The sequence below is a fragment of the Camellia sinensis genome, unplaced genomic scaffold (genome assembly GCF_055761805.1).
Source record: "Camellia sinensis isolate YWXY unplaced genomic scaffold, ASM5576180v1 Unanchor6, whole genome shotgun sequence".
NCBI classification, from domain to species: Eukaryota; Viridiplantae; Streptophyta; class Magnoliopsida; order Ericales; family Theaceae; genus Camellia; species Camellia sinensis.
The window spans coordinates 2,525,397-2,553,102 of NW_028129474.1; positions in this window are offsets into that span (position 1 = coordinate 2,525,397).

The following is a 27,706-nucleotide window of genomic DNA, read 5'->3' on the forward strand; positions in this document are numbered from 1 at the left end:
TACTTGCCATTTCTCATGCGTTAGGGTTTAAACACTCTGGCACGTATTCGGACCCTCTTGCACGATGGCAGATATGTAATATTTTTGTTTATTTGCCATTTCTGATGCATTAGGGTTTAAACACTCGGACACGTATTTGGACCCTCTAGCATGATGGCAGATATGTAATTATGTTGTTTACTTGCCATTCCTCATGCATTGGGGCTAAAACACACGGACACTTATTCGGACCCTCTTGCATGATGGCAGATATGTAATTATGGTGTTTAGTTGCCATTTCTCATGCATTAGGTTTTAAACACTCGGACATTCATTCGGACCCTGTTGCATGATGACAGATATGTAATTATGGTGTTTACTTGCCATTTCACATGCATTAGGGTTTAAACACTCGGACACTCATTTGAATCCTCTTGCATGATGGCAGATATGTAATTATGTTGTTTACTTGCCATTTCTCATGCACTGGGGCTTAAACACTCGGACACTTATTCGGACCCGCTTGCATGATGCCAGATATGTAATTACGGTGTTTATTTGCCATTTCTCATGCATTAGTGTTTAAACACTCGGAAACTTATTCGGACCCTCTTGCAAGATGGCAGATATGTAATTATGGTGTTTATTTGCCATTTCTCATGCATTAGGGTTTAAACACTCGGACACATATTCGGACCCTCTTGCATGATGGCAGATATGTAATTATGGTGTTTAATCTCCATTTCTCAGCCATTAGGGTTTAAACACTTGGACACTTATTCCGACCCTCTTGCATGACGGCAGAAATGTAATAATGGTGTTTACTTGCCATTTCTCATGCATTAGGACTTAAACACTCTGACACTTATTCAGACCCTCTTGCATGATGGCAGATATGTAATTATGGTGTTTACTTGGTATATCTCATGCATTAGGGTTTAAACACTCGGACACTTATTCCGAACCTCTTGCATGATGGCAGATATGTAATTATGGTGTTTATTTGCCATTTCTCATGCATTAGGGTTTAAACACTCGGAAACTTATTCGAACTCTCTTGGATGATGGCAGATATGTAATTTTGGTGTTTATTTGCCATTTCTCTTGCATGAGGTTATAAATACTCGGACACATATTCAGACCCTCTTGCATGATGGCAGATATGTAATTATGGTGTTTACTTGCCATTTCTCATGCATTAGGGCGTAAACACTCGGACACTTATTCGGACCCTCTTGCATGATGGCAGATATGTAATTATGGTGTTTATTTGCCATTTCTCATGCATTAGGGTTTAAACACTCGGAAACTTATTCAGACCCTCTTGCATGATGACTGATGTATAATTATGGTGTTTACTTGCCATTTCTCATGCATTAGGGTTTAAACCATCGGACACCAATTTCAACCCTCTTGCACGATGGCAGATATGTAATTATGTTGTTTACTTGCCATTCCTCATGCATTGGGGCTAAAACACACGGACACTTATTCGGACCCTCTTGGATGATGGCAGATATGTAATTATGGTGTTTAGTTGCCATTTCTCATGCATTAGGTTTTAAACACTCGGACATTCATTCGGACCCTGTTGCATGATGACAGATATGTAATTATGGTGTTTACTTGCCATTTCACATGCATTAGGGTTTAAACACTCGGACACTCATTTGAATCCTCTTGCATGATGGCAGATATGTAATTATGTTGTTTACTTGCCATTTCTCATGCACTAGGGCTTAAACACTCGGACACTTATTCGGACCCGCTTGCATGATGCCAGATATGTAATTACGGTGTTTATTTGCCATTTCTCATGCATTAGTGTTTAAACACTCGGAAACTTATTCGGACCCTCTTGCAAGATGGCAGATATGTAATTATGGTGTTTATTTGCCATTTCTCATGCATTAGGGTTTAAACACTCGGACACATATTCGGACCCTCTTGCATGATGGCAGATATGTAATTATGGTGTTTAATCTCCATTTCTCAGCCATTAGGGTTTAAACACTTGGACACTTATTCCGACCCTCTTGCATGACGGCAGAAATGTAATAATGGTGTTTACTTGCCATTTCTCATGCATTAGGACTTAAACACTCTGACACTTATTCAGACCCTCTTGCATGATGGCAGATATGTAATTATGGTGTTTACTTGGTATATCTCATGCATTAGGGTTTAAACACTCGGACACTTATTCCGAACCTCTTGCATGATGGCAGATATGTAATTATGGTGTTTATTTGCCATTTCTCATGCATTAGGGTTTAAACACTCGGAAACTTATTCGAACTCTCTTGGATGATGGCAGATATGTAATTTTGGTGTTTATTTGCCATTTCTCTTGCATGAGGTTATAAATACTCGGACACATATTCAGACCCTCTTGCATGATGGCAGATATGTAATTATGGTGTTTACTTGCCATTTCTCATGCATTAGGGCGTAAACACTCGGACACTTATTCGGACCCTCTTGCATGATGGCAGATATGTAATTATGGTGTTTATTTGCCATTTCTCATGCATTAGGGTTTAAACACTCGGAAACTTATTCAGACCCTCTTGCATGATGACTGATGTATAATTATGGTGTTTACTTGCCATTTCTCATGCATTAGGGTTTAAACCATCGGACACCAATTTCAACCCTCTTGCACGATGGCAGATATGTAATTATGTTGTTTACTTGCCATTCCTCATGCATTGGGGCTAAAACACACGGACACTTATTCGGACCCTCTTGCATGATGGCAGATATGTAATTATGGTGTTTAGTTGCCATTTCTCATGCATTAGGGTTTAAACACTCGGACATTCATTCGGACCCTCTTGCATGATGACAGATATGTAATTATGGTGTTTACTTGCCATTTCACATGCATTAGGGTTTAAACACTCGGACACTTATTCGGACCCTCATGCATGATGGCAAATATGTAATTATGGTGTTTATTTGCCATTTCTGATGCATTAGGGTTTAAACACTCGGACACTTATTCGGACCGTCTTGGATGATGGCAGACAAGTATTTATGGTGTTTACTTGGCATTTCTCATGCATTAGTGTTTAAACACTCGGACACTTATTCCGAACCTCTTGCATGATGGCAGATATGTGATTATGGTGTTTACTTGCCATTTCTCATGCATTAGGGTTTAAACACTCGGACACTTATTCGGCCCCTCTTGGATGATGGCAGATATGTAATTATGGTGTTTATTTGCCATTTCTCTGGCAATAGGTTATAAATGCTCGGGCACTTATTCAGATCCTCTTGCATGATGGTAGATATGTAATTATGGTGTTTATTTGGCATTTCTCTTGCATTATGTTATAAGTACTCGGACACTTATTCAGACTCTCTTGCATGATGGCAGATATGTAATTATGGCGTTCACTTGCCATTTCTCAGGCATTAAGGTTTAAACATTCGGACACTTATTCGGACCCTCTTGCATGATGACAGATATGTAATTGTGGTGTATACTTGCCATTTCTCATGCATTAGGGTTAAAACCATCGGACACTTATTTGGACCCTCTTGCATGATGGCAGATATATAATTATGTTGTTTACTTGCCATTTCTCATTCATTAGGGCTTAAACACACGGACACTTATTCGGACCCTCTTGCATGATGCTAGATATGTAATAGTGGTGTTTACTTGGCATTTCTCATGCAATTGGATTTAAACACTCGGACACTTATTCGGACCCTCTTGCATGATGGAAGATATGTAATTATGGTGTTTATTTGCCATTTCTCATGCATTAGGGTTTAAACATTCGGACCCTTATTCGGACCCTCTTGGATGATGACAGATATGTAATTATTGTGTTTACGTGCCATTTCTCTTCAATTTGGTTATAAATACTCGGACACTTATTCAGACCCTCTTGCGTAATGGCAGATATGTAATTATAGTGTTTACTTGCCATTTCTCATGCATTAGGGCTTAAACGTCGTACACTTATTCGGACCCTCTTGCATGATGGCTGATATGTAATTATGGTGTTTATTTGCCATTTCTCATGCATTAGGGTTTAAACACTCGGACACTTATTCGGACCCTCTTGCATGATGGCAGATATGTAATTATGTTGTTTACTTGCCATTTCTCATGCACTAGGGCTTAAACACACGGACACTTATTCGGACCCTCTTGCATGATGGCAGATATGTAATTATCGTGTTTGGTTGCCATTTCTCATGCATTAGGGTTTAACCACTCAGACATTCATTCGGACCCTCTTGCATGATGACAGATATGTAACTATGGTGTTTACTTGCCATTTCGCATGCATTAGGGTTTAAACACTCGGACACTTATTCAAACCCTCTTACATGATGGCAGATATGTAATTATGTTGTTTACTTGCCATTTCTAATGAATTAGGGCTTAAACACTCGGACACTTATTCGGACCCTCTTGCATGATGCCAGATATGTAATTATGGTGTTTATTTGTCATTTCTCATGCATTAGTGTTTAAACACTCGGACACTTATTCGGACCCACTTACATTATGGCAGAAATGTAATTATGGTGTGTACTTGCCATTTCTCATGGATTAGGGTTTAAACACTCGGACACTTATTCGGATCCTCTTGCACGATGGCAGAAATGTAATTGTGGTGTTTATTTGCCATTTCTGAAGCATTAGGGTTTAAATACTCGGACACTTATTCGGACACTCTTGCATGATGGCAGATATGTAATTATGGTGTTTACTTGCCATTTCTCATGCATTAGGGTTTAAACACTCCGACACTTATTCTGACGCTCTTGCGAGAGGGCAGATATGTAATTATGGTGTTTACTTGCCATTTCTCATGCATTAGGGCTTAAACACTCGGACACTTCTTCGGACCCTGTTGCATGATGGCAGATATTTAATTATGGTGTTTATTTGCCATTCCTCATGCATTAGTGTTTAAACACTCGGACATTCATTCGGACCCTCTTGCATGATGACATATATGTAATTATGGTGTTTATTTGCCATTTCACATGCATTAGGGTTTAAACACTCGGACACTTATTCGAACCCTCTTGCATGATGGCAGATATGTAATTATGTTGTTTACTTGCCATTTCTCATGCATTAGGGCTTAAACACTCGGACACTTATTCGGACCCACTTGCATGATGCCAGATATGTAATTATGGTGTTTATTTGCTATTTCTCATGCATTAGTGTTTAAACACTCGGACACATATTCGGACCCTTTTGCATGATGGCAGATATGTAATTATGGTGTTTACTTGCCATTTCTCATGCATTAGGGTTTAAACACTCGGACGCTTATTCAAACCCCCTTCCACGATGGCAGAAATGTAATTATGGTGTTTATTTGCCATTTCTCAAACATTAGGGTTTAAATACTCGGACACTTATTCGGACCCTCTTGCATGATGGCAGATATGTAATTATGGTGTTTATTTGCCATTTCTCATGCATTAGGGTTTAAACACTCAGACACTTATTCGGACCCTCTTGCATGATGGCAGATATGTAATTATGTTGTTTACTTGCCATTTCTCATGCACTAGGGCTTAAACACACGGACACTTATTCGGACCCTCTTGCATGATGGCAGATATGTAATTATCGTGTTTGGTTGCCATTTCTCATGCATTAGGGTTTAACCACTCAGACATTCATTCGGACCCTCTTGCATGATGACAGATATGTAACTATGGTGTTTACTTGCCATTTCGCATGCATTACGGTTTAAACACTCGGACACTTATTCGAACCCTCTTACATGATGGCAGATATGTAATTATGTTGTTTACTTGCCATTTCTAATGAATTAGGGCTTAAACACTCGGACACTTATTCGGACCCTCTTGCATGATGCCAGATATGTAATTATGGTGTTTATTTGTCATTTCTCATGCATTAGTGTTTAAACACTCGGACACTTATTCGGACCCACTTACATTATGGCAGAAATGTAATTATGGTGTGTACTTGCCATTTCTCATGGATTAGGGTTTAAACACTCGGACACTTATTCGGATCCTCTTGCACGATGGCAGAAATGTAATTGTGGTGTTTATTTGCCATTTCTGAAGCATTAGGGTTTAAATACTCGGACACTTATTCGGACCCTCTTGCATGATGGCAGATATGTAATTATGGTGTTTACTTGCCATTTCTCATGCATTAGGGTTTAAACACTCCGACACTTATTCTGACGCTCTTGCGAGAGGGCAGATATGTAATTATGGTGTTTACTTGCCATTTCTCATGCATTAGGGCTTAAACACTCGGACACTTCTTCGGACCCTGTTGCATGATGGCAGATATTTAATTATGGTGTTTATTTGCCATTCCTCATGCATTAGTGTTTAAACACTCGGACATTCATTCGGACCCTCTTGCATGATGACAGATATGTAATTATGGTGTTTATTTGCCATTTCACAAGCATTAGGGTTTAAACACTCGGACACTTATTCGAACCCTCTTGCATGATGGCAGATATGTAATTATGTTGTTTACTTGCCATTTCTCATGCATTAGGGCTTAAACACTCGGACACTTATTCGGACCCACTTGCATGATGCCAGATATGTAATTATGGTGTTTATTTGCTATTTCTCATGCATTAGTGTTTAAACACTCGGACACTTATTCGGACCCTTTTGCATGATGGCAGATATGTAATTATGGTGTTTACTTGCCATTTCTCATGAATTAGGGTTTAAACACTCGGACACTTATTCAAACCCCCTTCCACGATGGCAGAAATGTAATTATGGTGTTTATTTGCCATTTCTCAAACATTAGGGTTTAAATACTCGGACACTTATTCGGACCCTCTTGCATGATGGCAGATATGTAATTATGGTGTTTATTTGCCATTTCTCATGCATTAGGGTTTAAACACTCAGACACTTATTCTGACCCTCTTGCGTGAGGGCAGATATGTAATTATGGTGTTTATTTGCCATTTCTCAAGCATTAGGGCTTAAACACTCGGACACTTATTCGGACCCTCTTGCATGACTGCAGATATGTAATTATGGTGTTTATTTGCCATTTCTCATGCATTAGGGTTTAAATACTCGGACACGTATTCAAACCCGCTTACATTGTGGCAGATATGTAATTATGGTGTTCACTTGCCATTTCTCATGCATTAGGGTTTAAACACTCGTACACTTCTTCGGACCCTCTTGCATGATGGCAGATATGTAATTATGGTATTTATTTGCCATTTCTCTTGCATTAGGTTATAAATACTCGGACACTTATTCGAACCCGCTTGCATGATGGAAGATATGTAATTATCATGTTTACTTGCCATTTCTCATGCATTAGGGCGTAAACACTCGGACACTTATTCGGACCCCCTTGCATAATGGCAGATATGTAATTATGGTGTTTATTTGCCATTTCTCATGCATTAGGGCTTAAACACTCGGACACTTATTCGGACCCTCTTGCATCACGGCAGATTTGTAATTATGGCGTTTACTTGCCATTTCTCATGCATTAGGGCTTAAACACTCAGACACTTATTCGGACCCGCTTGCATGATGGCAGAAATTTAATTATGGTGTTTATTTTCCATTTCTCATGCATTAGGGTTTAAACACTCGGACACTTATTCGGACCCTCTTGCATGATGACAGATATGTAATTATGGTGTATACTTGATATTTCTCATGCATTAGGGTTTAAACCATCGGACACTTATTTGGACCCTCTTGCATGATGGGAGATATGTAATTATGTTGTTTACTTGCCATTTCTCATTCATTAGGGCTTAAACACTCAGACACTTATTCGAACCCTCTTGCATGATGCTAGATTTGTAATTATGGTGTTTATTTGCCATTTCTCAGGCATTGGGGTTTAAACACTCGGACACTTATTCGGACCCTCTTGCATGATGGCATATTTGTAATTATGGTGTTTACTTGCCATGTCTAACGCATTAGGGCTTAAACACTCGGACACTTATTCGGACCCTCTTGCTTGATGGCAGATATTTAATTATGGTGTTTATTTGCCATTTCTCATGCATTAGGGTTTAAACAAACGGACACTTATTTCGACCCTCTTGCATGAGGGCTGATGTGTAATTATGGTGTTTATTTGCCATTTCTCACGCATTATGGTTTAAACACTCGAACACATATTACGACCCTCTTGCACGATGGCAGATATGTAATTTCTCATGCATTAGGGTTTAAATACTCGAACACTTATTCAGACCCTTTTGCATGATGATGAATATGTCATTATGGTGTTTAATCGGCATTTCTCATGAATTAGGGTTTAAACACTCGGACACTTATTCCGACCCTCTTGCCATTTCTCACGCATTAGGGTATAAACACTCGAACACATATTACGACTCTCTTGACTGATGGCAGATATGTAATATGGTGTTTATTTGCCATATCTCATGCATTAGGGTTTAAACACTCGGACACTTACTCAGACCCACTTGCATGATGGCATATATGTAATTATCTTGTTTACTTGCCATTTCTCATGCATTAGGGCTTAAACACACGGACACTTATTCGGACCCTCTTGCATTATAGCAGATATGTAAATATGGTGTTTTGTTGCCATTTCTCATGCATTAGGGTTTAAACACTCGGACATTCATTCGGACCCTCTTGTATGATGACAGATATGTAATTATGGTGTTTACTTGCCATTTCACATGCGTTAGGGTTTAAACACTCGGACACTTATTCGAACCCTCTTGCATGATGGAAGATATGTAATTATGTTGTTCACTTGCCATTTCTCATGCATTAGGGCTTAAGCACTCGGACACTTATTCGGACCCTCTTGCATGATGCCGGACATGTAATTATGGTGTTTATTTGCCATTTCTCATGCATTAGTGTTTAAATACTCGGACACTTATTCAGACCCTCTTGCATGGTGGCAGATATGTAATTATGGTGTTCACTTGCCATTTCTCATGCATTAGGGTTTAAACACTCGTACACTTCTTTGGACCCTCTTCCATGATGGCAGATATGTAATTATTGTATTTATTTGCCATTTCTCTTACATTAGGTTATAAATACTCGGACACTTATTCAGACCCGTTTGCATGATGGCAGAAATGTAATTATGGTGTTTACTTGCCATTTCTCAAGCATTAGGGCGTAAACACTCGGACCCTTATTCGGACACCCTTGCATAATGGCAGATATGTAATTATGGTGTTTATTTTCCATTTCTCATGCATTAGGGTTTAAACCATCGGACACTTATTTTGACCCTCTTGCGTGATGGCAGATATGTAACTATGTTGTTTACTTGCCATTTCTCATGCATTTGGGCTTAAACACTCGGACACTTATTCGGACCCTCTTGCGTCACGACAGATTTGTAATTATGGCGTTTACTTGCCATTTCTCATGCATTAGGGCTTAAACACTCGGACACTTATTCGGACCCGCTTGCATGATGGCAGAAATTTAATTATGGTGTTTATTTGCCATTTCTCATGCATTAGGGTTTAAACACTCGGACACTTATTCGGACCCTCTTGCATGATGACAGATATGTAATTATGGTGTATACTTGCCATTTCTCATGCATTAGGGTTTAAACCATCGGACACTTATTTGGACCCTCTTGCAAGATGGCAGATATGTAATTATGTTGTTTACTTGCCATTTCTCATTCATTAGGGCTTAAACACTCGGACACTTATTTAGACCCTCTTGCATGATGCTAGATATGTAATTATGGTGTTTATTTGCCATTTCTCATGCATTGGGGTTTAAACACTCGGACACTTATTCGGACCCTCTTGCATGATGGCAGATTTGTAATTATGGTGTTTACTTGCCATTTCTTATGCATTAGGGCTTAAACACTCGGACACTTATTCGGACCCTCTTGCTTGATGGCAGATATTTAATTATGGTGTTTATTTGCCATTTCTCATGCATTAGGGTTTAAACACTCGGACACTTATTCGGACCCTCTTGCATGATGACAGATATGTAATTATGGTGTATACTTGCCATTTCTCATGCATTAGGGTTTAAACCATCGGACACTTATTTGGACCCTCTTGCATGATGGCAGATATGTAATTATGTTGTTTACTTGCCATTTCTCATTCATTAGGGCTTAAACACTCGGACACTTATTCGGACCCTCTTGCATGATGCTAGATATGTTATTATGGTGTTTATTTGCCATTTCTCATGCATTAGGGTTTAAACACTCGGACACTTATTCCGACCCTCTTGCCATTTCTCACGCATTAGGGTATAAACACTCGAACACATATTACGACTCTCTTGAATGATGGCAGATATGTAATATGGTGTTTATTTGCCACATCTCATGCATTAGGGTTTAAACACTCGGACACTTACTCAGACCCACTTGCATGATGGCATATATGTAATTATCTTGTTTACTTGCCATTTCTCATGCATTAGGGCTTAAACACACGGACACTTATTCGGACCCTCTTGCATTATAGCAGATATGTAAATATGGTGTTTTGTTGCCATTTCTCATGCATTAGGGGTTAAACACTCGGACATTCATTCGGACCCTCTTGTATGATGACAGATATGTAATTATGGTGTTTACTTGCCATTTTACATGCGTTAGGGTTTAAACACTCGGACACTTATTCGAACCCTCTTGCATGATGGCAGATATGTAATTATGTTGTTCACTTGCCATTTCTCATGCATTAGGGCTTAAGCACTCGGACACTTATTCGGACCCTCTTGCATGATGCCGGACATGTAATTATGGTGTTTATTTTCCATTTCTCATGCATTAGTGTTTAAATACTCGGACACTTATTCAGACCCTCTTGCACGGTGGCAGATATGTAATTATGGTGTTCACTTGCCATTTCTCATGCATTAGGGTTTAAGCACTCGTACACTTCTTTGGACCCTCTTCCATGATGGCAGATATGTAATTATTGTATTTATTTGCCATTTCTCTTGCATTAGGTTATAAATACTCGGACACTTATTCAGACCCGTTTGCATGATGGCAGAAATGTAATTATGGTGTTTACTTGCCATTTCTCAAGCATTAGGGCGTAAACACTCGGACCCTTATTCGGACACCCTTGCATAATGGCAGATATGTAATTATGGTGTTTATTTTCCATTTCTCATGCATTAGGGTTTAAACCATCGGACACTTATTTGGACCCTCTTGCGTGATGGCAGATATGTAACTATGTTGTTTACTTGCCATTTCTCATGCATTTGGGCTTAAACACTCGGACACTTATTCGGACCCTCTTGCGTCACGACAGATTTGTAATTATGGCGTTTACTTGCCATTTCTCATGCATTAGGGCTTAAACACTCGGACACTTATTCGGACCCGCTTGCATGATGGCAGAAATTTAATTATGGTGTTTATTTGCCATTTCTCATGCATTAGGGTTTAAACACTCGGACACTTATTCGGACCCTCTTGCATGATGACAGATATGTAATTATGGTGTATACTTGCCATTTCTCATGCATTAGGGTTTAAACCATCGGACACTTATTTGGACCCTCTTGCAAGATGGCAGATATGTAATTATGTTGTTTACTTGCCATTTCTCATTCATTAGGGCTTAAACACTCTGACACTTATTTAGACCCTCTTGCATGATGCTAGATATGTAATTATGGTGTTTATTTGCCATTTCTCATGCATTGGGGTTTAAACACTCGGACACTTATTCGGACCCTCTTGCATGATGGCAGATTTGTAATTATGGTGTTTACTTGCCATTTCTCATGCATTAGGGCTTAAACACTCGGACACTTATTCGGACCCTCTTGCTTGATGGCAGATATTTAATTATGGTGTTTATTTGCCATTTCTCATGCATTAGGGTTTAAACACTCGGACACTTATTCGGACCCTCTTGCATGATGACAGATATGTAATTATGGTGTATACTTGCCATTTCTCATGCATTAGGGTTTAAACCATCGGACACTTATTTGGACCCTCTTGCATGATGGCAGATATGTAATTATGTTGTTTACTTGCCATTTCTCATTCATTAGGGCTTAAACACTCGGACACTTATTCGGACCCTCTTGCATGATGCTAGATATGTTATTATGGTGTTTATTTGCCATTTCTCATGCATTAGGGTTTAAACACTCGGACACTTATTTGGACCCTCTTGCATGACGGCAGATATGTAATTATGTTGTTTACTTGCCATTTCTCATGCATTAGGGCTTAAACACTCGGACAATTATTCGGACCCTCTTGCATGATGCTAGATATGTAATTATGGTGCGTGTTTGCCATTTCTCATGCATTGGGGTTTAAACATTCGGACACTTATTCGGATCCTCTTGCATGATGACAGATATGTAATTATGGTGTTTACTTGCCAATTCTCATACATTGGGGTTTAAACACTCGGACACTTATTCGGACCCTCTTGTACGATGGCAGATATGTAATTTCTCATCCATTAGGGTTTAAATACTCGGACATTTATTCGGACCCTCTTGCAGGATGGCAGATATGTAATTATGGTATTTACTTGCCATTCTCATGTATTAGGGTTTAAACAATCGGACACTTATTTCGACCCTCTTGCATGAGGGCAGATGTGTAATTATGGTGTTTATTTGCCATTTCTCACGCATTAGGGTTTAAACACTCGAACACATATTACGACCCTCTTGCACGATGGCAGATATGTAATTTCTCATGCATTAGGGTTTAAATACTCGGACACTTATTCAGACCCTTTTGCATGATGACAGATATGTCATTATGGTGTTTAATCACCATTTCTCATGCATTAGGGTTTAAACACTCGGACACTTATTCCGACCCTCTTGTATGATGGCAGATATGTAATTATGGCGTTTACTTGCCATTTCTCACGCATTACGGTATAAACACTCGAACACATATTACGACTCTCTTGTATGATGGCAGATATGTAATTATGGTGTTTATTTGCCATTTCTCGGGCATTAGGGTTTAAACACTCGGACACTTATTCGGACCCTCTTGCATGATGGGAGATATGTAATTATGTTGTTTACTTGCCATTTCTCATGCATTAGGGCTTAAACACACAGACACTTATTCGGACCTTCTTGCATGATAGCAAATATGTAAATATGGTGTTTACTTGCCATTTCTCATGCATTAGGGTTTAAACACTCGGACATTCATTCGGACCCTCTTGTATGATGACAGATATGTAATTATGGTGTTTACTTGCCATTTCACATGCGTTAGGGTTTAAACACTCGGACACTTATTCGAACCCTCTTGCATGATGGCAGATATGTAATTATGTTGTTTACTTGCCATTTCTCATGCATTAGGGCTTAAACACTCGGACACTTATTCGGACCCTCTTGCATGATGCTGGATATGTGATTATGGTGTTTATTTTCCATTTCTCATGCATTAGTGTTTAAATACTCGGACACTTATTCAGACTCTCTTGCATGGTGGCAGATATGTAATTATGGTGTTCACTTGCCATTTCTCATGAATTAGGGTTCAAACACTCGTACACTTCTTCGGCCCCTCTTCCATGATGGCAAATATGTAATTATGGTATTTATTTTCCATTTCTCTTGCATTAGGTTATAAATACTCGGACACTTATTCAGACCCGTTTGCATGATGGCAGAAATTTAATTATGGTGTTTACTTGCCATTTCTCATGCATTAGGGCGTAAACACTCGGACACTTATTCGGACACCCTTGCATAATGGCAGATATGTAATTATGGTGTTTATTTGCCATTTCTCGTGCATTAGGGTTTAAACCATCGGACACTTATTTGGACCCTCTTGCATGATGGCTGATATGTAATTATGTTGTTTACTTGCCATTTCTCATGCATTAGGGCCTAAACACTCAGACACTTATTCGGACCCTCTTGCATGATGGCAGATATTTAATTATGGTGTTTATTTGCCATTTCTCATGCATTAGGGTTTAAACACTCGGACACTTATTCGGACCCTCTTGCATGATGATAGATATGTAATTATGGTGTATACTTGCCATTTCTCATGCATTAGGGTTTAAACCATCGGACACTTATTTGGACCCTCTTACATGATGGCAGATATGTAATTATGTTGTTTACTAGCCATTTCTCATGCATTAGGGCTTCAACACTCGGACACTTATTCGGACCATCTTGCATGATGCTAGATATGTAATTATGGTGTTTATTTGCCATTTCTCATGCATTCGGCTTTAAACACTCGGACACTTATTCGGACCCTCTTGCATGATGGTAGATTTGTAATTATGGTGTTTACTTGCCATTTCAAATGCATTAGGGCTTACACACTCGGACACTTATTCGGACCCTCTTGCATTATGGCAGATATTTAATTGTGGTGTTTACTTGCCATTTCTCATGCATTAGGGTTTAAACACTCGGACATTTATTCGGACGCTCTTGCATGATGGCAGATATGTAATTATGGTGTTTACTTGCCACCTCTCATGCATTAGGGTTTAAACACTCGGACACTTATTTGGACCCTCTTGCATGATGGCAGATATGTAATTATGTTGTTTACTTGCCATTTCTCATGCATTTGGGCTTAAACACTCGGACATTTATTTGCACCCTCTTGCATGATGCTAGATATGTAATTCTGGTGTTTGTTTGCCATTTCTCATGCGTTGGGGTTTAAATTGTCGGACACTTACTCGGACCCTCCTGCACAATGGCAGAAATGTAATTATGGTGTTTACTTGCTATTTCTCATGCATTAGGGTTTAAACACTCGGACACTTATTCTGACCCTCTTGCATGAGGGCAGATATGTAATTATGGTGTTTATTTGTCATTTCTCATGCATTAGGGTTTAAATACTCGGACACTTATTCGGACCCTCTTGCATGATGGCAGATATGTAGTTATGGTGTTTAATCGCCATTTCTCAGCCATTAGGGTTTAAACACTCGGACACTGATTTCGACCCTCTTGCATGATGCTAGATATGTAATTATGGTGTTCATTTGCCATTTCTCATGCATTGGGGTTTAAACACTCGGACACTTATTCGGACCCTCTTGCATGATGGCAGATTTGTAATTATGGTGTTTACTTGGCATTTCTCATGCATTAGGGCTTAAACACTCGGACAGTTATTCGGACCCTCTTGCGTGATGGCAGATATTTAATTATGGTGTTTATTTGCCATTTCTCATGCATTACGGTTTAAACACTCGGACATTTATTCGGACCCTCTTGTATGATGGCAGATATGTAATTATGTTGTTTACTTGCTATTTCTCATGCATTGTGGTTTAAACACTCGGACACTTACTCGGACATTCTTGCACGATGGCAGATATGTAATTATGGTGTTAATTCGCCATTTCTCATCCATTAGGGTTTAAATACTCGGACACTTATTCGGACCCTCTTGCGGGATGGCAGATATGTAATTATGGTGTTTACTTGCCATTTCTCATGCATTAGGGTTTAAACACTCGGACACTTATTCCGACCCCCTTGCATGAGGGCAGATGTGTAATTATGGTGTTTATTTGCCATTTCTCTTGCATTAAGGTATAAATACTTGGACACTTATTCAGACCCTCTTGCTTGATGACAGATATGTCATTATGGTGTTTAATCGCCATTTCTCATGCATTAGGGTTTAAACACTCGGACACTTATTCCGACCCTCTTGTATGATGTAAGATATGTAATTATGGTGTTTACTTGCCATTTCTCACGCATTAGGGTTTAAACACTCGGACACATATTACGACCCTCTTGCATGATGGCAGATATGTAATTATGGTGTTTATTTTCAATTACTCATGCATTAGGGTTTAAATACACGGACACTTATTCGGACCCTTTTGCATGATGGCAGATATGTAATTATTGTGTTTACTTGCCATTTCTCATGCATTAGGGTTTAAACACTCGGACACTTATTCCGACCCTCTTGCATGATGGCAGATATGTAATTATGGTGTTTACTTGCCATTTCTCATGCAATAGGGTTTGAACACTCGGACATTTATTCGGACCCTCTTGCATGGTGGTAGATATGTAATTATGGTGTTTACTTGCCATTTCTCATGCATTAGGGTTTAAACACTCGGGCACGTATTCGGACCCTCTTGCATGATGGCAGATATGTAATTATGGTGTTTATTTGCCATATCTGATGCATTAGGGTTTAAACACTCGGACACTTATTTGGACCCTATTGCATGATGGCAGATATGTAATTATGTTGTTTACTCGCCATTTCTCATGCATTGGGGCTTAAAGACACGGACATGAATTCGGACCCTCTTGCATGATGGCAGATTTGTAATTATGATGTTTAGTTGCCATTTCTAAAGCATTAGGGTTTAAACACTTGGACATTCATTCAGACCCTCTTGCATGATGGCAGATATGTAATTATGGTGTTTACTTGCCATTTCACATGCATTAGGGTTTAAACACTCGGACACTTATTCGAACCCTCTTGCATGATGGCAGATATGTAATTATGTTGTTTATTTGCCATTTCTCATGCATTAGGGCTTAAACACTCGGACACTTATTCGGACCCTCTTGGATGATGCCAGATATGTAATTATGGTGTTTACTTGCCATTTCTCATGCATTAGTGTTTAAGCACTCGGACACTTATTCGGGCCCTCTTGGATGATGGCAGATATGTAATTTTGGTGTTTATTTGCCATTTCTCTTGCATGAGGTTATAAATACTCGGACACTTATTCAGACCCTCTTGCATGATGGCAGATATGTAATTGTGGTCTTTACTTGCCATTTCTCATGCATTAGGGCGCAAACACTCGGACACTTATTCGGACCCTCTTGCCTGATGGCAGCTATGTAATTATGGTGTTTATTTGCCATTTCTCATGCATTAGGGTTTAAGCACTCGGACACTTATTCAGACCCTCTTGCACGATGACTGATATGTAATTATGGTGTTTACTTGCCATTTCTCATGCATTAGGGTTTAAACCATCGGACACTAATTTGGACCCTCTTGCACGATGGCAGATATGTAATTATGTTGTTTACTTGCCATTTCTCATGCAATAGGGCTTAAACACTCGGACACTTATTCGGACCGTCTTGCATAATGCTAGATATGTAATTATGGTGTTTATTTGTCATTTCTCATGCATTGGGGTTTAAACACTCGGACACTTATTCGGACCCTCTTGCATGATGGCAGATTTGTAATTATGGTGTTTTCTTGCCTTTTCTCATGTATTAGGGCTTAAACACTCGGACACTTATTCGGACCCTCTTACATGATGGCAGATATTTAATTATGGTGTTTATTTGCCATTTCTCATGCATTAGGGTTTAAACACTCGCACATTTATTCGGACCCTCTTGCATGATGGCATATATGTAAATATGGTGTTTTCTCGCCATTTCTCATGCATTAGGGTTTAAACACTCGGACACTTATTTGGACCCTCTTGTATGATGGCAGATATCTAATTATGTTGTTTACTTGCCATTTCTCATGCATTAGGGCTTAAACACTCGGACACTTAGTCGGACCCTCTTGCATGATGACAGATATGTAATTAAGGTGTTTAGTTGCCCTTTCTCATGCATTGGGGTTTAAATACTCGGACACTTATTGCGACCCTCTTGCACGATGGCAGATATGTAATTGTGGTGTTAATTTGACATTTCTCATCCATTAGTGCTTGAATACCCGGACACTTATTCGGACCCTCTTGCATGACGGCAGATATGTAATTATGGTGTTTACTTGCCATTTCTCATGCATTACGGTTTAAAAACTCGGACACTTATTCCGACCCTTTTCCACGAGCGCAGATGTTATGGTGTTTATTTGCCATTTCTCTTGCATTGGGGTATAAATACTCGGACACTTATCCAGACCCTCTTGCATGATGACAGATATGTCATTATGGTGTTTAATCGCCATTTCTCATGCATTAGGGTTTAAACACTCGGACACTTATTCCGACCCTCTTGTATGATGGCAGATATGTAATTATGGTGTTTACGTGCCATTTCTCATGCATTAGGGTTTTGACACTCGGACACATATTACGACTCTCTTGCTTGATGGGAGATATGTAATTATGGTGTTTTTTTGCCATTTCTCACGCATTAGGGTTTAAACACACGGACACTTATTCGGACCCTCCTGCATGATGGCAGATATGTAATTATGGTGTTTACTTGCCATTTCTCATGCATTGGGATTTAAACACTCGGCCACTTATTCGGACCCTCTTGCACGATGGCAGATAAGTAATTATGGTGTCTATTTTCAATTACTCATGCATTAGGGTTTAAATACACGGACACTTATTCGGACCCTTTTGCATGATGGCAGATATGTAATTATTGTGTTTACTTGCCATTTCTCATGCATTAGGGTTTAAACACTCGGACACTTATTCCGACCCTCTTGCATGATGGCAGATATGTAATTATGGTGTTTACTTGCCATTTCTCATGCAATAGGGTTTGAACACTCGGACATTTATTCGGACCCTCTTGCATGGTGGTAGATATGTAATTATGGTGCCTACTTGCCATTTCTCATCCATTAGCGTTCAAACACTCGGGCACTTATTCGGACCCTCTTGCATGAAGGCAGATATGTAATTATGGTGTTTATTTGCCATTTCTCTTACATTAGGGTATAAATACTCTGACATTTATTCAGACCCTCTTCCATCATGGCAGATATGTAATTATGGTGTATACTTGCCATTTCTCATGCATTAGGGCTTAAACACTCGGACACTTATTCGGACCCAAATGCATGATGGCAGATATGTAATTATGGTGTTTATTTGCCATTTCTCATGCATTAGGGTTTAAACACTCGGACACTTATTTGGACCCTCTTGCATGATGGCAGATATGTAATTATGGTGTTTATTTGCCATTTCTCATGCATTATCGTTCAAACACTCGGACACTTGTTCGGACCCTCTTGCATGATGGCAGATATGTAATCATGTTGTTTACTTGCCAGTTCTCATGCATTAGGGTTTAAACACTCAGACACTTATTCGGACCCTCTTGCATGATGGCATATATGTAATTATGCTGTTTAGTTGCCATTTCAGATGCATTAGGGTTTAAACAATCGGACACTTATTCGGACCCTCTTGCATGATGGCAGATATGTAATTATGGTGTTTACTTGCCATTTCTCATGCATTAGGGTTTAAACACTCGGACACTTATTCGGACCCTCTTGCATGATGGCAGATACGTAATTATGGTGTTTATTTGCCATTTCTCATCCATTCGGGTTTAAACACTCGGACACTTATTCGGACCCTCGTGCATGATGGCAGATATGTAATTATGGTGTTTATTTGCCATTTCTCATGCATTAGGGTTTAAACACTCGGACACTTATTCGGACCCTCTTGGATGATGGCAGATATGTAATTATGGTGTTTATTTGCCATTTCTCATGCATTAGGGTTTAAATACTCGTACACTTATTCAGACCCTCTTGCATGATGGCAGATATTTAATTATGGTGTCTACTTGCCATTTCTCATGCATTAGGGTTTAAACCTTCGGACACTTATTTGGACCCTCTTGCATGATGGTAGATATGTAAACATGTTGTTTATTCGCCATTTCTCATGCATTAGGGTTTAAACCTTCGGAAACTTATTTGGACCCTCTTGCATGATTGCAGATATGTAAACATGTTGTTTACTTGCCATTTCTCGTGCATTAGGTTGTAAACACTCGGCCACTTATTCGAACCCTCTTGTATGACGACAGATATGTACTTATGGTGTTTATTTGCCATTTCTCATGCATTAGGGTTTAAACACTCGGACACTTATTCGGACCCTCTTGGATGATGGCAGATATGCAATTATGGTGTTCATTTGCCATTTCTCATGCATTAGGGATTAAATACTCGTACACTTATTCGGACCCTCTTGCATGATGGTAGATATGTAATTATGGTGTTTACTTGCCATTTCTCATGCATTAGGGTTTAAACCTTCGGACACTTATTTGGACCCTCTTGCATGATGGCAGATATGTAAACATGTTGTTTACTTGCCATTTCCCATGCATTAGGGTTTAAACCTTCGGAAATTTATTTGGACCCGCTTGCATGATTGCAGATATGTAAACATGTTGTTTACATGCCATTTCTCATGCATTAGGTTTTAAACACTCGGCCACTTATTCGAACCCTCTTGCATGACGACAGATATGTAATTATGGTGTTTATTTGCCGTTTCTCTTGCATTAGGGTTTAAACACACGAACACTTATTCCGACCCTCTTGCATGATGGCAGATATGTAATTATGGTCTTTAGTTGCCATTTCTCATGCATTAGGGCTTAAACACTCGTACACCTATTCGGACCCTCTTGCATGATGGCAGATACGTAATTATGGTGTTTATTTGCCATTTCTCACGCATTAGGGTTTAAACACTAGGACACCCATTCGGACCCTCTTGCATGATGACAGATATGTAATTATGGTGTTTACTTGCCATTTCCCATGCATTAGGGTTTAAACAATCGGACACTTATTCGAATCCTCTTGCATGATGGCAGATATGCAATTATGGTTTTTATTTGCCATTTCTCATGCATTAGGGCTTAAAGACTCGGACACTTATTCGGACCCACTTGCATGATGGCCGATATGTAATTATGGTGTTTCTTTGCCATTTCTCATGCATTAGGGTTTAAACAGTCGGACATTTATTCGGACCCTCTTGCATGATGGCAGATATGTAATTTTGTTGTTTATTTGCCATTTCCCATGCATTACGGTTCAAAAACTCGGACACTTATTCGAACCCTCTTGCCTGATGGCAGATATGTAATTATGGTGTTTAATCGCCATTTCTCAAGCATTAGGGTTTAAACACTCGGATAGTTATTCTGACCCTCTTGCATGATGGCAGATATGTAATTATGGTGCTTACTTGCCATTTCTCATGCATTAGGGTTTAAATACTCGTACACTTATTCGGACCCTCTTGCATGATGGCAGATTTGTAATTATGGTGTTTACTTGCCGTTTCTCATGCATTAGGGTTTAAACCTTCGGACACTTGTTTGGAGCCTCTTGCATGGTGGCAGATATGTAAACATGTTGTTTACTTGCCATTTCTCATGCATTTGGGTTTAAACCTTCGGAAACTTATTTGGACCCTCTTGCATGATTGCAGATATGTAAACATGTTGTTTACTTGCCATTTCTCATGGATTAGGTTTTAAACACTCGGCCACTTATTCGGACCCTCTTGCATGACGACAGATATGTAATTATGGTGTTTATTTGCCATTTCTCATGCATTAGGGTTTAAACACTCGGACACTTATTCGGACCCTCTTCCATGATGGCAGATATGTGATTATGGTGTTTGCTTGCCATTTCTCATGCATTAGGGTTTAAACACTCGGACACTCATTTGGACCCTCTTGCATGATGGCAGATATGTAATCATGTTGTTTACTTGCCATTACGATTTAAACACTCGAAAACTTACTCGGACCCTCTTGCATTATGGCAGATATGTAGTTATGGTGTTTACTTGCCATTTACCATGCATTAGGGCTTAAACACTCGGACACTTATTCGGACCCTCTTGCATGATGGCAGATATGTAATTATGGTGTTTACTTGTCATTTCTCATGCATTAGGGCTTAAATAGTCGGACACTTATTCGGACACTCTTGCATGACGGCAGATATGTAATTTTGGTGTCTATTTGCCATTTCTCGTGCGTTAGGGTTTAAACACTCAGACACTTATTCAGACTCTCTTGCATGATGGTAGATATATAATTATGGTGTTTATTTGCCATTTCCCATGCATTAGGGCTTAAACACTCGGACACTTATTCGAACCCTCTTGCATGATGGCAGATATGTATATGGTGTTTGTTTGCCATTTCTCAAGCATTAGGGTATAAACACTCGGATACTTATTCGGACTCTCTTGCGTGATGGTAGATATGTAATTATGGTGTTTATTTGCCGTTTCTCTTGCATTAGTGTTTAAACACTCGAACACTTATTCCGACCCTCTTGCGTGATGGCAGATATGTAATTATGGTGTTTAGTTGTCATTTCTCATGCATTAGGGCTTAAACACTCGGACACTTATTCAGACCCTCTTGCATGATGGCAGATATGTAATTATGGTGTTTATTTGCAATTTCTCACGCATTAGGGTTTAAACACTAGGACACCTATTCGGACCCTCTTGCATGATGGCAGATATGTAATTATGGTGTTCGCTTGCCATTTCTCATGCATTAGGGTTTAAACACTCGGACACTTATTCGGATCCTCTTGCATGATGGCAGATATGTAATTATGGTTTTTATTTGCTATTTCTCATGCATTAGGGCTTAAACACTCGGACACTTATTCGGACCCTCTTGCATGATGGCAGATATGTAATTATGGTGTATATTTGCCATTTCTAATGCATTAGGGTTTAAACAGTCGGGCATTTATTCGGACCCTCCTGCATGATGGCAGATATGTAATTTTGTTGTTTATTTTCCATTTCCCATGCATTACGGTTTAAACATTCGGACACTTATTCGGCCCTCTTGCCTGATGGCAGATATGTAATTATGGTGTTTAATCGCCATTTCTCATGCATTAGGGTTTAAACACACGGATAGTTGTTCCGACCCTCTTGCTTGATGGCAGATATGTAATTACGGTGCTTACTTGCCATTTCTCATGCATTATGGTTTAAACACTCATACACTTGTTCGGACCCTCTTGCATGATGACATATATGTAATTATGGTGTTTAGTTGCCATTTCTCATGCATTAGGGTTTAAACACTCGGACAATTATTCGGACCCTCTTGCATTGTGGCTGATATGTAATTATGGTGTTTTGCTTGCCATTTCTCATGCATTAGGGTTTAAACACTCGGACACTTATTCGGATCCTCTTGCATCATGGCAGATATGTAATTATGGTGTTTATTTGCCATTTCCCATGCATTATGGCTTAAACACTCGGACTCTTATTCGGACCCTCTTGCATGATGGCAGATATGTAATTATGGTGTTCGTTTGCCGTTTCTCATGCATTACGGTTTAAACACTCAGACACTTATTTGGACCCTCTTGCTTGATGGCATATATGTAATTATGGTGTTTAGTTGCCATTTCTCATGCATTAGGCCTTAAAAACTCGGACAATTATTCGGACCCTCTTGGATGATGACAGATATATAATTATGGTGTTTACTTGCCATTTCTCATGCATTAGGGTTTAAACACTCGGACACCTATTCGGACCCTCTTGCATGATGGCAGATATGTAATTATGGTGTTTACTTGCCATTTCTCATGCATTAGGGTTTAAACACTCGGACACTTATTCGGATCCTCTTGCATGCTGGCAGATATGTAATTATGGTGTTTATTTGCCGTGCCCCATGCATTAGGGCTTAAACACTCGGACACTTATTCGGACCCTCTTGCATGATGGCAGATATGTAATTATGGTGTTTATTTGCCATTTCTCATGCATTAGGGTTTAAGCAGTCGGACATTTATTCAGACCCTCTTGCATGATGGCAGATATATAATTTTGTTGTTTATTTGCCATTTCCCATGCATTACGGTTTAAACACTCCGGCACTTATTCGGAACCTCTTGCCTGATGGCAGATATGTAATTATGATGTTTAATCGCCATTTCTCATGCATTAGGGTTTAAACACTCGGACAGTTGTTGCGACCCTCTTGCATGATGGCCGATATGTAATTATGGGGCTTACTTGCCATTTCTCATGCATTAGGGTTTAAACACTCAGACACTTATTCGGACCCTCTTGCATGATGGCATATATGTAATTATGGTGTTTAGTTGCCATTTCACATGCATTAGGGTTTAAACACTCGGACAATTATTCGGACCCTCTTGCATGATGACAGATATATAATTATGGTGTTTACTTGCCATTTCTCATGCATTAGGGTTTAAACACTCGGACACTTATTCGGACCCTCTTGCATGATGGCATATATGTAATTATGGTGTTTATTTGCCATTTCTCATGCATTAGGGTTTAAATACTCGGACACTTATTCGGACTCGCTTGCATGGTGGCAGATATGTAATTATGGTGTTTACTTGCCATTTCTCATGCATTAGTGTTTAAACACTCGGACACTTATTCGGACCCTCTTGCATGATAGCAGATATGTAATTATGGTGTTTATTTGCCATTTCTCTTGCATTAGGGTATAAATACTCAGACACTTATTCAGACCCTCGTGCATGGTGGCAGATATGTAATTATGGTGTTTGAGTGGGAGTTTTATGATCTGGAATTGGGCCGAGGTAACGGCCGTGCAGGTTGAGAACCTAATGGTGCATGGGGCCGAGATGACCGGCTATTCGCCAGGAGATGGGCTGCCAGAACTTGGGCCGGGCAGGAGTGGGGCCGAGTATGTGCCGCCCCAAACCGTAAAGAAGCTGCTCGGCAAGGCAGTGCTCGGTTGGACCGAGCTGCTTGATCAGGGGATGGTGGAAGCCAGTCAAGCTGTGTGACCGGCGCCCGGAAAGGCGTGGTCAGCCAAGGTAATCGTTTGATCGGCAGGAAGGTCGACCACAGGAGGAGCCCGGGCTCGGCTTTGCCGAGATGCCGCCTAGCCCGGTCCTTCTTGGACTTAGCCCGTAAAGTGCTTGGGTATGAAGCACAGCACGGTCGCGGATGGAGCAGCTCGGCTGCCGAGCTCCAGCTGAGAAGGCAGGCAGTTAAGATTAGGTGATGTTCAGCAAGGTTTACGCTGACAGATGGGATAGCGAAGCCACGTGTCAGGAGATGACTGGGAGTGGATTTGGGGCACAGAGGGTATATAAGCATGTCTGTGCCTCCCATACGCGGGAGATGAACACTTTGTAAGAAAACTCGGACACTCTAACCCCCCTCTCTCTCTCTCTTTCTATCCTAAGGTGTGTGCTAACTTGATCGTCGGAGGGTTTTTCCAGCCACACACCGCCGGGTAGCTCACCATTGTTTGCTCGCAGGTGATCGGACAGAGACGGAGCTCAGAAGAAAGGAATACGGGCTTGCCGGAATATTTGCTCCCCGTACAATTGGCGCCGTCTGTGGGAAGCTTGACAGACAAAACCTTGTCTTCCGGGTTCATCTGATCGCCGTCCGTGGCGAACAACGACGAGTTTCCGTTGTCTGCCATCGACAGAGCCACCCCGGAGTTCACCCGAAGGAGAGAAGGTCCTCCCGCCATCCATCCAATGGCGGATTTGGGGATGCCCCCCGGAGGACAGTCAGGAGACGCACGGGATAAGTGCGGAAGAAGTCATGGTCATTCACGGAGTCCAGACGGTCACCGGCGGAGGAGAGACTCACACGCCAGACGTTTGGAAAATAAGTTGAGGGACTAAGACGCTGTCATCCGGCGAATGGCAGCGGAGATGGAGGATCTGAATCGGCATGTCAAAGGTAAAGATGTAGCTGGAGTGGGAGACCACAGTGAGCGCACCCCATCCCGCCGTTCAGGAGGTCAGAGTCAGCGACGTACTCAGTCCATATCTATTACCAGAAGTTACCAGGTTGGTGATTTCGACGCGCATGCAGAAAAGTCTAGCGCGCAAGACAGCACCTACAAACCCTCACGTCCGGTGACGACGTCGAGGTACTCTTACTCCGCTCATTCAGAGGATTTGCGGGTGGTCTTAAAGGAGCGGGCTTGCCGGCGCGAAGCTCAGAGAATACCGGCTTTCCACCGGCTATCTTACGGGGTTCACGCCAGCGAGGAGGTCGGAATGCCTCCACCCCGCCAAGTAGTGCCACTCTTTGAAGATACGGACTTGGCCAGGCTGAGTGCCACCCCTTTCTCCCTGGAAATAGAAACAACACCACTTCCGGCAGGCTTCCACCAGCCTAAGTTCACACTCTACGATGGAAAAACCGATCCTTACATGCATGTGAGCCACTTCCGACAGGTTATGGCCGGACATAGGGGAAATGACGGGCTTATGTGCCTAATCTTCCCGTCAAGTTTAGGCGAGCTGGGCTTAAAGTGGTTCGAGAGGTTGCCGGAAGGGAGCATACAAAGGTGGCATCAGTTGGCCGAGGCGTTTGTTACATGCTTCAAAACCAATACAAAAACACCAAAGGAAGTCGACCACTTGCTAAGTATCAAGATGGAACCGAGCGACACACTGAAGGTATACAACTCAAGGTACTGGGAAACCTTCAACGAGATCTTGGATTGCCCGGTCAACCTTGCGATCACGCAATATAAGCGTGGTCTCCCGGTCGGTCATAGATTGCGGGATTCACTGACCATGCGCCAATCGACCTCCATGGGCCAGCTCATGCAGCGCATCAATGAGCACATCCGAGTAGAGGATGATGCGTCAGCTTCTAACGTGAAGGCAATTCCGGTAGCGACAGACAAGAAGACAGCAGGCAAAGTGCACGCAGTTGGGCAAGAGTCCAGCCGCACAAGTGACCGAGCAGAGGAATCAGACCGTGGCTCGAATCGCAAAAACCGGGGTAGAGGACGTCGGAATGACCGGGATGACTACCCCTGAGATGACGTAGCGGACGCAAAGAGAAGGTTGAAGGCAAGGACTAGCACAACCACGGTCTTCAAGATTCCAATCTATCGCATACTTAGTGAAATCTGAGACGAGGAGTATGTCCGGATTCCTGCTAAGTTGGACAACGGACAAAAGGGCTACAATCCGCGGTATCGTTGCACATTCCACCGGGAGAGGGGCCACCGGACTGAGGATTGTTTGCCTTTGAGGCAACATTTAGAAGAGCTGGTCGTGGCTTGGCACCTAGACCTTTACATTGACGGCGGCGTGAAGCCGAATCAGGCTCCGGTCGATCCCAGGGGACAGGATGACCGAGACGCACCACCACAGGGAGTTATTAATGTCATCCACGGCATCGTGGAACCGGAGCGTGTTTGCGAACTCCAGGGCATGATAAAAAAGGCAGAACATATGAGGGAAGTTTTGTCGGTACAGCCTGCCATCAAAAGGGGGAAGACTGAAGAAAAAGACGTGATTAGTTTCACCTCAAAGGATCTAGAGCGTATCCAGACGCCGCACAACGACGCCCTAGTAGTAACTCTACGCGTCAAGGAATTTGATGTTAAATGGATCTTGATCGATCAGGGAAGCTCGGTCGAGATCATGTATTATGATGCGTTCAAGCAGCTCAAACTCCGGGAGACAGACTTGGCTCCGGCAACTTCGCCACTGGTTGGATTCAACTCACAACCGGAGTGGCCCTTGGGAAAGATTATCCTGCGGATCAAAGCGGGATCCGTCGTCCAGCAAGTGGAGTTTTGGGTGCTACAAGTGCCATCGACGTACAACCTTATCCTTGGAAGAGGATGGCTCCACGCTATGCAAGTTATAGCATCGACCTACCACCAGGTGATGAGATTTCCCTCGGCTATGGGGGCAATCGAGGAGATCTGGGGGGATCAAGTCATGTCCAAACAGTGCTTCGTGGCGGTGAACGGCAGCCGGGCTGCCAAAGGGTTCGTGCAAATGATAGAAGGACCGGCAGACCAAGGAGTTCTGGAGGATGTGGGCACTAAGGCAGAGGACAAAGTTGTGGAGGACTTGGTTGAGGTGCGACTCAATATACAGCAGCCGGATAAGTTCTTCCTGCTCGGTTCCAGCCTTACTGCCCAA